Consider the following 15,838-nt stretch of genomic DNA (forward strand, 5'->3'; position numbering starts at 1 on the left):
AGCATCGCAGGCCGGGCTCGCGGCGTGTGGACAAAATATAATCCAATCAATATCGCAGGCCGTGCTCGGGGTGTGTAGACATAATATAGTCTAATCCAGCATCGCAAGCCGGGCTTGGGGTGTGTAGACATAATATATAGTCCAATCAATATCGCAGGCCGGGCTCGGGGCGTGTAGACATAATATATAGTCCAATCAATATCGCAGGCCGGGCTTGGGGCGTGTAGACATAATATAGTCCAATCAAGCATCGCAGGCTGGGCTCGGGGCGTGTAGACATAATATAGTGTAATCAAGCATCGCAGGCCGGGCTCGGGGCGTGTAGACTTAATATTGTCCAATCAAGCATCGTAGGCCGGGCTCGGGGCGTGTAGACTTAATATTGTCCAATCAAGCATCGTAGGCCGGGCTCGGGGCGTGTAGACATAATATAGTCTAATCAAGCATCGCAGGCCGGGCTCGGGGCGTGTAGATATAATATATAGTCCAATCAATATCGCAGGCCGGGCTCGGGGCGTGTAGATATAATATAGTCCAATCAAGCATCGCAGGCCGGGCTCGGGGCGTGTAGACATAATATAGTCCAATCAAGCATCGCAGGCCGGGCTCGGGGCGTGTAGACATAGTCCAATCAAGCATCGCAGGCCAGGCTCGGGGCGTGTAGACATAATATAGTCCAAGCATTGCAGGCCGGGCTCGGGGCGTGTAGACATAATATAGTCCAAGCATCGCAGGCCGGGCTCAGGGCGTGTAGACATAATATAGTCCAAGCATCGCAGGCCGGGCTTGGGGCGTGTAGACATAATATAGTCCAATCAAGCATCGCAGGCTGGGCTTGGGGCGTGTAGACATAATATAGTCCAATCAAGCATCGCAGGCCGGGCTCGGGGCGTGTAGACATAATATAATATATAGTCCAATCAATATCGCAGGCCGGGCTCGGGGCGTGTAGACATAATATATAGTCCAATCAATATCGCAGGCCGGGCTTGGGGCGTGTAGACATAATATAGTCCAAGCATCGCAGGCTGGGCTCGGGGCGTGTAGACATAATATAGTCCAAGCATCGCAGGCTGGGCTTGGGGCGTGTAGACATAATATAGTCCAAGCATCGCAGGCTGGGCTCGGGGCATGTAGACATAATATAGTCCAAGCATCGCAGGCTGGGCTCGGGGCGTGTAGACATAATATAGTCCAAGCATCGCAGGCCGGGCTCGGGGCGTGCAGACATAATATAGTCCAAGCATCGCAGGCCGGGCTCGGGGCGTGTAGACATAATATAGTCCAAGCATCGCAGGCCGGGCTCAGGGCGTGTAGACATAATATAGTCCAAGCATCGCAGGCCGGGCTCAGGGCGTGTAGACATAATATAGTCCAAGCATCGCAGGCCGGGCTCGGGGTGTGTAGACATAACATAGTCCAATCCAGCATCACAGACCGGGCTCGGGGCGTGTAGACATAATATAGTCCAAGCATCGCAGGCTGGGCTCGGGGCGTGTAGACATAATATAGTCCAAGCATCGCAGGCCGGGCTCGGGGCGTGCAGACATAATATAGTCCAAGCATCGCAGGCCGGGCTCGGGGCGTGTAGCAATTTGCATCGTCTCTACTGGATTGGTTGTTGCAATCTGTGGGTGTTTTCAGTCTCCTCATCACCTCGGGCGTGGTCCACGATGCAGGAGCTATCTTTGGGTTACATGGGCTGGCATTTTGTATTAAGGAAAATCACTGAATATATATATATATATCAGTAGGAAACACGAGCATCTATATATATATATATATATATATATATATATGTGAGGCTGCATCATCTAAGCTTCGTATCTGGGTCTGTGAAACGGCTGAATTCAGTATTTCAGGTTACTCAATTCTTACTCTCAACACTAAGACGATAAATGCGTGAGATTTTGAGGTATATTTCTTGGCGGTTTCTGGGGTCCTGGAGTCTGTGGCAGCCCCTGTACGTTTTTAGCTGACAGTGGGGGAGATGTTGCTCCTTAATCACACTGGCAGCTTTCTGATAAAGGACTCCGGGTCCAGTACTCACCGTCGAGCAGGAGCCACAATGTGTTCTGTGGTTTAATCGAATTCTTTTCCTTTCTAGTAATAACCAGAACAGTATGGCGTCACAAAATGACGTTGTGAAAACCAGTGATTTGTGATAAGCGCGGGGTAAAAATGAGATCAACTTACCTGAAAAATACAGCAGCCTAGATGAGTAGAGGATGCGTGTCCTCAAAGGTACGTTTGAGCCTCTGAAATGCGTTGGGACGTTTTTTGCCCCCCACAGGCTTCTGTAGCCTGTTTTGAGTCCTGTGAGGTCACACGCTCTCTTCACGCGTGCATTGGGATATCCAGGGAAGCCGCCGCTGGCCGGGGCTCCTAGATACCGTCGCCAGCTCCTTTCCGCACACCGCTCATCCTGCGATGTTTGAGAAGCATTCACCCCTTGAAGCCCGCCTCGCAGAACACCTCCATACCTTGCACTCGCTGCCAGTCCCGAGGTGAGCACCTTCAGCCTGCAGCGACCCTCCAGGGGAGGACACGCATCCTCTACTCATCTAGGCTGCTGTATTTTTCAGACAAGTTTGTTGATCTCATTTTTACCCCGTGTTTATTACAAATCACTGGTTTTCACAACGTTATTTTGTGATGCCATAGTCTTCTGGTTATTACTAGGGATGATCGAATACCTCCAAATATTCGGCTTTGCGAATATTTGCTGAATATCTCGCCGCTATTCGTAAATATTCGATGCGCAATGTAAGTCTATGGAAAACTTTAATAACAACTATTCGGAACTATTCGGGCTTCCCATAGACTTACATTGTGCATCGAATATTCGCATAGCGGCGACCTATTCATCGTATTTTCGCAAAGCCGAATATTTGAGGTATTCCATCATCCCTAGTTATTACTGTATCTGTCTACTTGATCCACTGTCACGCGGAGTGATTAGCTGCTCCAACACCAGCCTTAGGTCATTTTTAACCATTGCATCTGACACATCCAGTTTATAGGCTTCAGCTGTATATTTGCCTCTGAGCGCTGGTATATTCTATCTTCTTTTCCTTTCCAGTTGGTTTCTTGTGGTATTTCTGAACACAGAAGTGATGATGTGCCGATCGAGAGCGCTAAAGGAGAAAAAGTCCACGAGGACCACGGTGATCACACTGAGGAAGCACCCAATGACAACCGTGCCAAATCACATAAGGAGAAGGAGAACCACCATGAGAAAATGTCACACTCCTCTAAGAAAACCGAGCAGAGAGGAGGAACAGACAAAAATATGAAGGAGAATAACAAAGAGGTGAAGAAAAAGGATCATCAGGAGAAAAAGGACCGAGAGAAGAGCAAAACACGAGAGAAAGAAAAGGACAGGATAAAAGAGGCTGAAAATAAAGACAAGGACCAGAAGAGGGCAAACAGCGACCCCAAGAAGAAAACTGATCTGAATTATGTCAAGAAGCACCAAGACCACATTAAACCCAAGGAGGGGGGCCGGTCAGGAAAAGACAGACACGAGCATCGGGTCAAGGAGGAAGCCCCCGACACTGTAGTCAAAAAAGAGAACGGAAATGTCCTGAAGATGACGCTGGTGGACCTCAATCTGTTCCAGGAAACCCTAACCAACGACAAGAGGTCCAAGGGCAGGTCCCGGGACAAGAAAGCATCTGAAGAGAAGCAGGACAAGCCGAAAAAAGGCGACAAAGACTCCAAAAGAGAATGTGAAAGGGAGGAAACGAAAACAATAAAGAGGGAAGTGGGGGAATCGGAGGAGGACTCAAGGAGCAGCAAGAAGAGGTCAAAGCGGGAGGAAGAGGAGGAATCCAGGAGCAGCAAGAAGAGGTCAAAGCGGGAGGAAGAGGAGGAATCCAGGAGCAGCAAGAAGAGGTCAAAGCGGGAGGAAGAGGTGGAGGCGAAGGGAAAAACTCCAAGCAAAAAGAGGAAGAAAGCGGGCGAGGAGGGCGAGACCAAAGCCAAGAAGACTAAGGAGGAAGAAGAGTCCAAGTGGAAATGGTGAGTGAGCAGCCATGTCAGTGCATTCTGGGAGTTGTAGTTTCACGTCCGAAGGTCATTTGTAGTGGAAGGAGTCCATCTTGATGATCTTGGGCTACTGGTGGTCACATCTCATTCGCTGTAGAGTGGACATTGTGATGGCAGGATTGTCTCATTCTGCCTTTATCTGGTGGATGGAGCCCATGTCCACATACAGTGCAAGTAAGTGATGGGTAATGGTCCGCCCCAGAAAAGGAGGTTTCTGGGGGTGTCACATCTACAGCAGTGGCTGAGCAGCACCGGTAGCCCACGTTCCGGCAGGTATTAGTAGATGCAGTGTTTTCCATAGGACACATCATCAGTGCCGCTCGTGGCCCTCGCTGCTGCTTCCTCCCGACGCTCGTGGCCCTCGCTGCTGCTTCCTCCCGACGCTCGTGGCCCTCGCTGCTGCTTCCTCCCGGCGCTCGTGGCCCTCGCTGCTGCTTCCTCCCGGCGCTCGTGGCCCTCGCTGCTGCTTCCTCCCGGCGCTCGTGGCCCTCGCTGCTGCTTCCTCCCGGCGCTCGTGGCCCTCGCTGCTGCTTCCTCCCGGCGCTCGTGGCCCTCGCTGCTGCTTCCTCCCGGCGCTCGTGGCCCTCGCTGCTGCTTCCTCCCGGCGCTCGTGGCCCTCGCTGCTGCTTCCTCCCGGCGCTCGTGGCCCTCGCTGCTGCTTCCTCCCGGCGCTCGTGGCCCTCGCTGCTGCTTCCTCCCGGCGCTCGTGGCCCTCGCTGCTGCTTCCTCCCGGCGCTCGTGGCCCTCGCTGCTGCTTCCTCCCGGCGCTCGTGGCCCTCGCTGCTGCTTCCTCCCGGCGCTCGTGGCCCTCGCTGCTGCTTCCTCCCGGCGCTCGTGGCCCTCGCTGCTGCTTCCTCCCGGCGCTCGTGGCCCTCGCTGCTGCTTCCTCCCGGCGCTCGTGGCCCTCGCTGCTGCTTCCTCCCGGCGCTCGTGGCCCTCGCTGCTGCTTCCTCCCGGCGCTCGTGGCCCTCGCTGCTGCTTCCTCCCGGCGCTCGTGGCCCTCGCTGCTGCTTCCTCCCGGCGCTCGTGGCCCTCGCTGCTGCTTCCTCCCGGCGCTCGTGGCCCTCGCTGCTGCTTCCTCCCGGCGCTCGTGGCCCTCGCTGCTGCTTCCTCCCGGCGCTCGTGGCCCTCGTTCAATATATATATATATATATATATATATATATATATATATATATATATATATATATATATATATATATATATATATATATATATATATATATATATATATATATATATATATATATATATATATATATATATATATATATATATATATAATTATCTCTATCTCTAGTTTACCCCCGGGCCGGGCCGGGCTGGATGTGATGATGTGATGAGACCCCCGGGCCGGGCTGGATGTGATGAGACCCCCGGCTTGGGTGGCGGGCGGTGGCTGCTTCTTGTCTGGGTGGGCGGTGGCTGCTTCTTGTCTGGCTGGGCGGTGGCTGCTTCTTGTCTGGGTGGGCGGTGGCTGCTTCTTGTCTGGGTGGGCGTGGCTGCTTCTTGTCTGGGTGGGCGGTGGCTGCTTCTTGTCTGGGTGGGCGGTGGCTGCTTCTTGTCTGGCTGGGCTGGCGGGCGGTGGCTGCTTCTTGTCTGGCTGGGCTGGCGGGCGGTGGCTGCTTCTTGTCTGGCTGGGCTGGCGGGCGGTGGCTGCTTCTTGTCTGGCTGGGCTGGCGGGCGGTGGCTGCTTCTTGTCTGGCTGGGCTGGCGGGCGGTGGCTGCTTCTTGTCTGGCTGGGCTGGCGGGCGGTGGCTGCTTCTTGTCTGGCTGGGCTGGCGGGCGGTGGCTGCTTCTTGTCTGGCTGGGCTGGCGGGCGGTGGCTGCTTCTTGTCTGGCTGGGCTGGCGGGCGGTGGCTGCTTCTTGTCTGGCTGGGCTGGCGGGCGGTGGCTGCTTCTTGTCTGGCTGGGCTGGCGGGCGGTGGCTGCTTCTTGTCTGGCTGGGCTGGCGGGCGGTGGCTGCTTCTTGTCTGGCTGGGCTGGCGGGCGGTGGCTGCTTCTTGTCTGGCTGGGCTGGCGGGCGGTGGCTGCTTCTTGTCTGGCTGGGCTGGCGGGCGGTGGCTGCTTCTTCTCGGGCTGGGCTGGCGGGCGGTGGCTGCTTCTTGTCTGGCTGGGCTGGCGGGCGGTGGCTGCTTCTTGTCTGGCTGGGCTGGCGGGCGGTGGCTGCTTCTTCTCCGGTAGCTGACTGCTGAATGCTGTCCACAGACACTGTGAAGAGAAATATACTCTAAATTCCCGCACTATTGCGGCCAATCCAAACCGCCCGTACCACAGACAGGCCGGCCAATCACAGCGCTGCTTTGCTCCTGTTACCGTGCGTCTGGAGCAGAATCTCCTGGTGAGGAGGCCTCATCATGGACACTAGGCCCCGAACAGTCACAGGAACCCAATAATAACAGGCCTCTGATGATAATGGGGTCCACGAGCCCCCGCTGCTGTCTGATTCTGTGGCTGTCCATACACTGCACAGCTGCAGCCTATAGTGCACATTATTACACGTCCCAGAGAAGTAGATCATGGAAAGGAAAAGTGAAAAGGTTTAAAAATCTGTATAAAAAATAACTAAAATAAGTCTCATTTTTCCCGTATAAACATAATGACCTTTACAGATTGTGTTGCGCATTGTCCCCTCCGATGTGTCTGAATAAGGCGGCTTTCACACATCCGGTTTGAGCACTGCGGCTCAATCCGGCTGTGAAGCCTATGCAACGGATGCGGTGAAAACACCGCATCCTTTGCATAAGTTTTTCTTCGGCGCTCCATTGGGAGACCCAGACGATTGGGTGTATAGCACTGCCTCCGGAGGCCACACAAAGCAATTACACTAAAAAGTGTAAGGCCCCTCCCCTTCTGGCTATACACCCCCAGTGGGATCACTGGCTCACCAGTTTTCTGCTTTGTGCGAAGGAGGTCAGACATCCATGCATAAGCTCCACTGTTTAGTCAGCAGTAGCTGCTGACTATGTCGGATGGAAGAAAAGAGGGCCCATACTAGGGCCCCCAGCATGCTCCCTTCTTACCCCACTTGTGGTTTGTAAGGTTGAGGTACCCATTGCGGGTACGGAGGCTGGAGCCCACATGCTGTTTTCCTTCCCCATCCCCCTGAGGGGCTCTGAGGAAGTGGGATCTTACCGGCCACCAAGCCCTGAGGCCGGGCTCCATCCACAGACCCAGAGAACCTGCTGGATAAGGAGCCGGGGTACCGTTCAGGGACAAGGCCCTGCAACTTTCAGGTACTCTGTGTCCCCGTATGGCAGGCCACTCACATCCCAGGCTTGCTGGGTGTGCTAGTGCGCCGGGGACTGTAGCGCTGTGCGCTGGGCTTATAGTCCCCGCAGATTACTGGGGGACTTTATGTGTGTGGATCGCCGCGCCGACCGCCCCTGGAGCGGCGGCGCAGCTGCGACTTGTAGTGCGCCGGGGACGCGCCGACCGCGCTTTTACGGCGGTGGCGCTTCTAACTTTAGTCCCCGGCTTTTGCGGCCTAGCTCCGCTTCGTTAACGCCCCCCACCCTGTCAATCAGGGTAGGGGAGAGACGTTATTCAATCGGCAGCGCCGAGGGCTGGGGCACGATTTACATGCTCCAGCCCTCTCACTGAGCACAGTAGGACACAGGCTTCGCGCTTTTTCTCTGTGCACGCCCTAGGCCCGCCCCCAGGCTTGCAGCTCCCCAGGACGCCGGCAGCCATTATACACATGCAGTCTGGCTGGAGAACGGACGCAGGCTCTGGGGGACCCAGGCTAGGGGTTTCTGGCGACCACACACCCGCGCTAAGCGGGCGGTAAGCAGCACATACGTGCGGCCCCACTAGTGCCACAGTGTTATATTTTTCGCTGTACCGTAGACACTGCTGTGTCTAGATATATTTATATACTGCACTGTAAGGTCGCTTCTTGGCTGTACACCCTATATTGCTTGAGGAGACAACAGCATGTCATCCGCAAAACGCAAGGGTGCCAAGGCACGGGCTGTATACTCTGCTTGTACAGCATGTGGGGCTAATCTACCAGCAGGCTCCAACGACCCTCATTGTGTGCAATGTTCAGTCCCAGTGGCACTTCGTCAGCCAGAGCATATGGTGGTGATAGCCCAGGCAGAGGCGCCTGTGAACCCTGCCCCGGTGACGGGGACAGAATTTGCAGTCTTTGCTGATAAAATGTCTGTGACTATGACAAAAATCCTGGAGACCTTGCAGTCCAGGCCAGTTGCTCAGACCATAGACACTGCTGTGTCTATGTTCCCCGGTCCCCCTCAGTTGGAACTAATCCGTACTTCAAGGGGGTCCCAGGCATCACAGGCTGAGGGCTCTGACTCTGATGACAGTCCCAGTCCGCCTAAGCGAGCTCGCTGGGAGAGACCCTCCACGTCATCACGCGGATCAGGGTCTCAGCGAGAAGGGTCCCTATATGAGGGTTCAGAGGTGGGTGATCAGGAGTCTTGTCCTGACGCCGCACTCAATTTGGATACGCCAGATGGTGACGCCATGGTAAATGACCTTATAGAGGCCATCAATAGGCTGTTGGATATTTCTCCCCCAGCCCCTTCTGCAGAGGAGGCAGCTGCCCAGCAGGAGAAATTCCATTTTCTGTATCCCAAGCGTAAATTGAGTACTTTTCTGGACCACTCTGACTTCAGAGAATCCATCCAGAAACACAATACTTATCCGGACAAGCGTTTTTCTAAACGCCTTAAGGATACACGTTATCCTTTTCCCCCTGACGTGGTCAAACGCTGGACCCAGTGTCCAAAAGTGGACCCTCCAATATCCAGGCTTGCAGCTAGATCCATAGTTGCAGTGGAGGATGGGGCTTCACTTAAAGATGCCAATGACAGACAGATGGACCTTTGGTTGAAATCTGTCTATGAAGCTATCGGCGCGTCGTTTGCTCCAGCATTCGCGGCCGTGTGGGCACTCCAAGCTATTTCAGCTGGTCTGGCACAGGTGGACTCTCTCATACGTCCAGCAGTGCCGCAAGTGGCGTCCCTAACTACGCAAATGTCTGCGTTTGCGACCTACGCTATCAATGCGGTACTGGACTCTACGAGCCGTACCTCAATGGCATCCGCCAACTCTGTAGTTTTGCGCAGAGCCTTGTGGTTAAAGGAATGGAAAGCAGATTCTGCTTCTAAAAAATGTTTAACCAGCTTGCCATTATCTGGAGACAGACTGTTTGGTGAGCAATTGGCGGAAATCATTAAACAGTCCAAAGGTAAGGACTCCTCCTTACCCCAGCCCAGATCAAGCAAACCTCCACAGAGGAAGTGGCAGTCAAAGTTTCGGTCCTTTCGAGGCTCGGGCAAGCCCCAATTCTCCTCGTCCAAAGGGACTCAGAAAGAGCAAAGGAGCTCTGATTCCTGGCGGGCTCACTCACGCCCCAAGAAAGCAACCGGAGGTACCGCTTCCAAGGCGGCTGCCTCATGACTTTCGGCCGCCTCCCTCCGCATCCTCGGTCGGTGGCAGGCTCTCCCGCTTTTGCGACATTTGGCTGCCACAGGTCAAAGACCGGTGGGTAACAGACATTTTGTCTCACGGGTACAGGATAGAGTTCAGTACTCGGCCTCCGCCTCGGTTCTTCAGAACTTCCCCACATCGCGACCGAGCAGATGCCCTTCTGCAGGCGGTGAATTCTCTAAGAGCAGAAGGAGTGGTGGTCCCTGTTCCTCTTCAGGAACGAGGTCAAGGTTTTTACTCCAATCTCTTTGTGGTGCCAAAAAAGGACGGCTCATTCCGTCCTGTTCTGGACCTAAAACTGCTCAACAAGCATGTGAACGCCAGGCGGTTCCGGATGGAATCCCTCCGCTCAGTCATTGCCTCAATGTCTCAAGGAGATTTCCTAGCATCAATAGACATCAAAGATGCTTATCTCCACGTGCCGATTGCTACAGAGCACCAACGTTTTCTACACTTCGTGATAGGAGACGACCATCTTCAGTTCGTAGCTCTGCCATTTGGTCTGGCGACAGCCCCACGGGTGTTCACCAAGGTCATGGCGGCAGTGGTAGCAGTCTTGCACTCTCAGGGACACTCTGTGATCCCTTACTTGGACGATCTACTTGTCAAGGCACCCTCTCAGGAGGCATGCCAACTCAGCCTGAATGTTGCACTGGAGACTCTCCAGACGTTCGGGTGGATCATCAACTTCTCAAAGTCAAATCTGTCACCGACCCAATCACTAACGTATCTTGGCATGGAGTTTCATACTCTCTCAGCGATAGTGAAGCTTCCGCTGGACAAGCAGAGGTCACTACAGACTGGGGTGCAGGCTCTCCTTCAAAGTCAGTCGCACTCCTTAAGACGCCTCATGCACTTCCTCGGGAAGATGGTGGCGGCAATGGAAGCGGTTCCGTTTGCGCAGTTTCATCTGCGCCCACTTCAATGGGACATTCTCCGCCAATGGGACGGGAAGTCAACATCCCTGGACAGGAAAGTCTCCCTTTCCCAGACGGCCAAGGACTCTCTGCAGTGGTGGCTTCTTCCCACCTCATTATCACAGGGAAGATCCTTCCTACCACCGTCTTGGGCGGTGGTCACGACAGACGCGAGTCTGTCAGGGTGGGGAGCAGTTTTTCTCCACCACAGGGCTCAGGGTACGTGGACTCAGCAGGAGTCCACCCTGCAGATCAATGTTCTGGAAATCAGAGCAGTGTATCTTGCCCTACTAGCCTTCCAGCAGTGGCTGGAAGGAAGGCAGATCCGAATTCAGTCGGACAACTCCACAGCGGTGGCATACATCAACCACCAAGGGGGGACACGCAGTCGGCAAGCCTTCCAGGAAGTCCGGCGGATTCTGATGTGGGTGGAAGCCACGGCCTCCACCATATCCGCAGTTCACATCCCCGGCGTAGAAAACTGGGAAGCAGACTTCCTCAGTCGCCAGGGCATGGACGCAGGGGAATGGTCCCTTCACCCAGACGTGTTTCAGGAAATCTGTCGCCGATGGGGAAGGCCGGACGTCGACCTCATGGCGTCCCGGCACAACAACAAGGTCCCAACCTTCATGGCACGGTCTCGCGATCAAAGAGCGCTGGCGGCAGACGCCCTAGTGCAAGATTGGTCGCAGTTCCGGCTCCCTTATGTGTTTCCACCTCTGGCACTCTTGCCCAGAGTGCTACGCAAGATCAGATCCGATTGCAGCCGCGTCATACTCGTCGCCCCAGACTGGCCGAGGAGGGCGTGGTATCCGGATCTGTGGCAGCTCACGGTCGGCGAACCGTGGGCACTACCAGACCGACCAGACTTACTGTCCCAAGGGCCGTTTTTCCATCGGAATTCTGCGGCCCTGAACCTGACTGTGTGGCCATTGAGTCCTGGATCCTAGCGTCTTCAGGATTGTCCCAAGGGGTCGTTGCCACCATGAGACAGGCTAGGAAGCCCACGTCCGCTAAGATCTACCACAGAACGTGGAGGATATTCTTATCCTGGTGCTCTGCTCAGGGAGTGTCTCCCTGGCCATTTGCATTGCCTACCTTTCTTTCTTTCCTGCAATCTGGGTTAGAAAAAGGTTTGTCGCTCGGCTCCCTTAAAGGTCAGGTCTCGGCGCTATCCGTCTTTTTTCAGAGGCGTTTGGCACGCCTTCCTAAGGTGCGCACGTTCCTACAGGGGGTTTGCCATATCGTACCCCCGTACAAGCGGCTGTTAGATCCATGGGATCTGAACAGGGTACTAGTTGCCCTCCAGAAGCCGCCCTTCGAGCCTCTGAGGGAGGTTTCACTTTCTAGACTATCACAGAAAGTGGCTTTTCTGGTAGCGATCACATCTCTTCGGAGAGTGTCTGAGCTGGCAGCGCTTTCATCCAAGGCTCCCTTCCTGGTCTTCCACCAGGACAAGGTAGTGCTGCGCCCCATTCAGGAGTTTCTCCCGAGGGTGGTATCCTCTTTTCATCTTAATCAGGATATCTCTTTGCCTTCGTTTTGTCCTCATGCAGTTCATCGATATGAAAAGGATTTACATTTGTTGGATCTGGTGAGAGCACTCAGAATCTACATTTCCCGCACAGCGCCCCTGCGCCGTTCGGATGCACTCTTTGTCCTTGTCGCTGGTAAGCGCAAAGGGTCGCAGGCTTCTAAGGCCACCCTGGCTCGATGGATCAAAGAACCAATTCTTGAAGCCTACCGTTCTGCTGGGCTTCCGGTTCCATCAGGGCTGAAGGCCCATTCTACCAGAGCCGTGGGTGCGTCCTGGGCATTGCGACACCAGGCTACGGCTCAGCAGGTGTGCCAGGCAGCTACCTGGTCGAGTCTGCACACTTTCACCAAACATTATCAGGTGCATACCTATGCTTCGGCGGACGCCAGCCTAGGTAGAAGAGTCCTGCAGGCGGCAGTTGCCTCCATATAGGGGAGGGCTGTCTTGCAGCTCTAACATGAGGTATTCTTTACCCACCCAGGGACAGCTTTTGGACGTCCCAATCGTCTGGGTCTCCCAATGGAGCGCCGAAGAAGAAGGGAATTTTGTTACTTACCGTAAATTCCTTTTCTTCTAGCTCCTTTTGGGAGACCCAGCACCCGCCCTGTTGTCCTTCGGGATTTTTGGTTGTTTTTCGGGTACACATGTTGTTCATGTTGAATGGTTTTCAGTTCTCCGATGTTACTCGGAGAGAATTTGTTTAAACCAGTTATTGGCTTTCCTCCTTCTTGCTTTTGCACTAAAACTGGTGAGCCAGTGATCCCACTGGGGGTGTATAGCCAGAAGGGGAGGGGCCTTACACTTTTTAGTGTAATTGCTTTGTGTGGCCTCCGGAGGCAGTGCTATACACCCAATCGTCTGGGTCTCCCAATAGGAGCTAGAAGAAAAGGAATTTCTTCAGCGCTCTATTGGGAGACCCAGACAATTGGGTGTATAGCTACTGCCTCCGGAGGTCACACAAAGTACTACACTAAAAAGTGTAAGGCCCCTCCCCTTCTGGCTATACACCCCCCGTGGGATCACGGGCTTACTCAGTTTTAGCTTTGTGTGCGAAGGAGGTCAGACATTCCATGCATAGCTCCACATTGTATAGTCAGCAGTAGCTGCTGACTATTTCGGATGGAAGAAAAGAGGACACATATAGTGTCCCCAGCATGCTCCCTTCTCACCAGATGGTGTTGCAAGGTTGAGGTACCTATTGCTGGTACAGAGGCCGGAGCCCCACATGCTGTTTTCCTTCCACATCCCCTTGGAGGGCCCTGTGGAAGTGGGATCTGTCGGCCTCCAAGCCCTGAGGCCGGGCTCCATCCACAGACCCAGAAGAACCTGATGGATGTGGAGCACGAGTACTATCAGGGACAAGGCCCTGCATCGGTCAGGTACTCGGTGTCTCCGGCAAGCACAGCACGCTCCGGGCTTGCTGGGCGTTATAGTGCGCCGGGGACATTAGTGATGGGCTTATGTTGCTGCAGCCATGGCTGAGCGACGGGTCATGTTTAGGAACTTGCGCCGACCGCTCATACGGCGGCGGCGCTGATGTGACTTGTAGTGCGCCGGGGACTTGGCGCCGACCGCGCTTTTACGGCGGGGGCGCCTGTAACTTTAGTCCCCGGCTTCTGAGGCCTGGCACCGCTTCGTTCCCGCCCCCAGCCCTGCCAGTCAGAGGAGGGGCGGGACGCTGTACAGATCTCAGCGCAGGGAGCTGGAGTCTGCTTTGCATTCTCCAGCCCCCTCTCACTGAACACAGTGAGACGCCGGGTTCCCGCTCTTGGCTGGGGCTCGCCCACGGCCCGCCCCTCTGCACAGGACGTGGAAGAGAAGCCGGCAGCCATTATGGTTTCCACTCTGGGAGAACGGAACCAGGCACAGGTTTTTGAGCGACCTCATACTCGCGCTGGGCGGGCGATAGGCAGTACTGGTCCCACTAATACTGAAGTGGGCTTTTGAACTGTGTGCGGATATGCGATGCAGCACTGTACTGTCGCTATTCTGGGCATACTCTCCTAGATGGCTAGACAAGTGTTCAATGATTAGTCTGCAGTGTTTGTTGGCAGATTTGGCAACAGCAAAGTGCCAAGGCACAAGCTTTCATTGCCGCTTCGTTTGCAGGTGCTGCAATTGGGTTTATTGTCATGCTATACATGCACTATATGTCGTTTTTCTTGGCTAATGCACCTAGTTAAACAGACAATAGCAGCAGTAAGGCAAGGCTGCCAAGGCACGGGCTCTCAATGCTGCTTGATTTGCTTGTACTGCAGTGTTTTTCTGTCATGCTTGTCTGCTATACATTTCCTGTATGTCGCTATCCTTGCCTCATGCTCCTAGTTAACTAGACAACAGCAGCAGTAGAGCAGTGGTGCCAAGGCACCAGCTTGCAAGGCTGCTGCATTTGCATGTGCTGGCAGTGTTTACTGTCATGTTTGTATGCGATACATTCACTGTATGTCGCTATCCTTGTCTCATACTCCTAGATATATAGACAATAGCAGCAGAAGAGCAAATGTGCCAAGCCACAAGTTTTCAATGCTGCGGGTACCACAGGTGCTGAAGTGTTTACTTGTACTTCGTGCTTGAATGCTATACATTCACTGTATGTCGCTATCCTTGTCTCATACTCCTAGATATATAGACAATAGCAGCAGAAGAGCTAATGTGCCAAGCCACAAGTTTTCAATGCTGCGTGTACTACATGAGCTGAAGTGTTTATTTGTACTTCATGCTTGTATGATTATTTACTGTACGGTCGCTATCCTAGGCTATGCACTTAGATAGCTAGACAACAACAGCAGAAAAAGAAAAGGCCAATGAGGACTTTATATGTTGCTTGTACTGCATGTAATACGAGTCTAGGACCCCAGTGCGGGCAATTGCTTGACCGGGGTTTTCGGCTATATGTGGTTAAAAGAACCACCTGTGCTTCCTGTCCAGAGACAGGGACGAAATTGCAGTTTCTTTCCGCTGTTATATTGGCTGTGACTATGGCTGACATCTTACAGTCTGGCAGCCCACGCAGACCTTGGGCAATATAGTTGCAATGCCCCTGGCCACCATGATTTGAGGAGCAGCTCAAGGCTCCAGGGTGGTTTTCACGCGTCCCAGGGGGCAGGCTCCGACACGGACGTCAGTTCAAGAGGGCCTAAGCAGGCTCGCTGGGAATAGCCCTCGACTCCATCAGTGAAAGAGTCAGCTTCACAGCAGGGGAGATCTCTTTTCTAATATCGCAAGCGATTGCGTACTCGTCTGGCCCTCTGATCCTAGAGATGCAGTCCAGAAACGCAACGCTTTTCACGATAAGCGTTCTCCGACCGTATTAATGAGACACTCTCCTCCCTGATTGGACAAGCGCTAGCCCAGGTCCAAATGTGGATCTCCCGATCTCCAGGCTTGCAGCTGGATCTATAGTTGTAGTGGTGGATGGGGCTTCACGTCAAAATGCCATTGACAGATAGATAGGTTCTGGCCGCAATCTGTCTATGAAGCTATCGGCAGGTCGGTTGCTCCGGCAGTCGCAGCCGTGAAGGCACTCCAAGCTATTTCAGATAGTGTTGCGCAGAGGGACGCTGTCACCGGTACATCTCGGTCTCAGCAGCGTCTGTAATCTCGCAATCGCCGCATGGCGAACCATGCTGTTAAGGCTGTCCGAGACTCTACGAGCCGGACGGCGGTGGCATCGGCCATCTCCGTATTTTTTACGCAGAGCCTAGTGGTTAACAGATTGGATCAGATGCTTCTTCCAACAAAGTGCTTAACCAGGTTGCCTTTATCTAGTGATAGTCTGTTGGTAAGGGTTGAATGAATTCATTCAACTGTCCAAAACGACTCAAAAGGCCCAGAAGGGCATAGATTCCTAGCAGGCTCAAGTACGCCCGGGGAAGGC

At 53.8% G+C, this 15,838-nt stretch overlaps 1 protein-coding gene across 1 annotated transcript in view; it reads left to right on the top strand.

The window, feature by feature from the left end:
- The first annotated feature begins 13,703 nt into the window (after positions 1-13,703).
- TOP1MT (DNA topoisomerase I mitochondrial) overlaps positions 13,704-15,838 on the top strand; it is a 98,992-nt gene continuing 96,857 nt past the window's right edge. The window contains exon 1 of the mRNA XM_075352672.1: positions 13,704-13,830. The gene's annotated coding sequence lies outside the window, so the exon portion shown is untranslated. The remainder of the gene's footprint in view (positions 13,831-15,838) is intronic.

This window comes from Anomaloglossus baeobatrachus, chromosome 6, assembly GCF_048569485.1.
Source record: "Anomaloglossus baeobatrachus isolate aAnoBae1 chromosome 6, aAnoBae1.hap1, whole genome shotgun sequence".
Lineage (NCBI taxonomy): Eukaryota > Metazoa > Chordata > Amphibia > Anura > Aromobatidae > Anomaloglossus > Anomaloglossus baeobatrachus.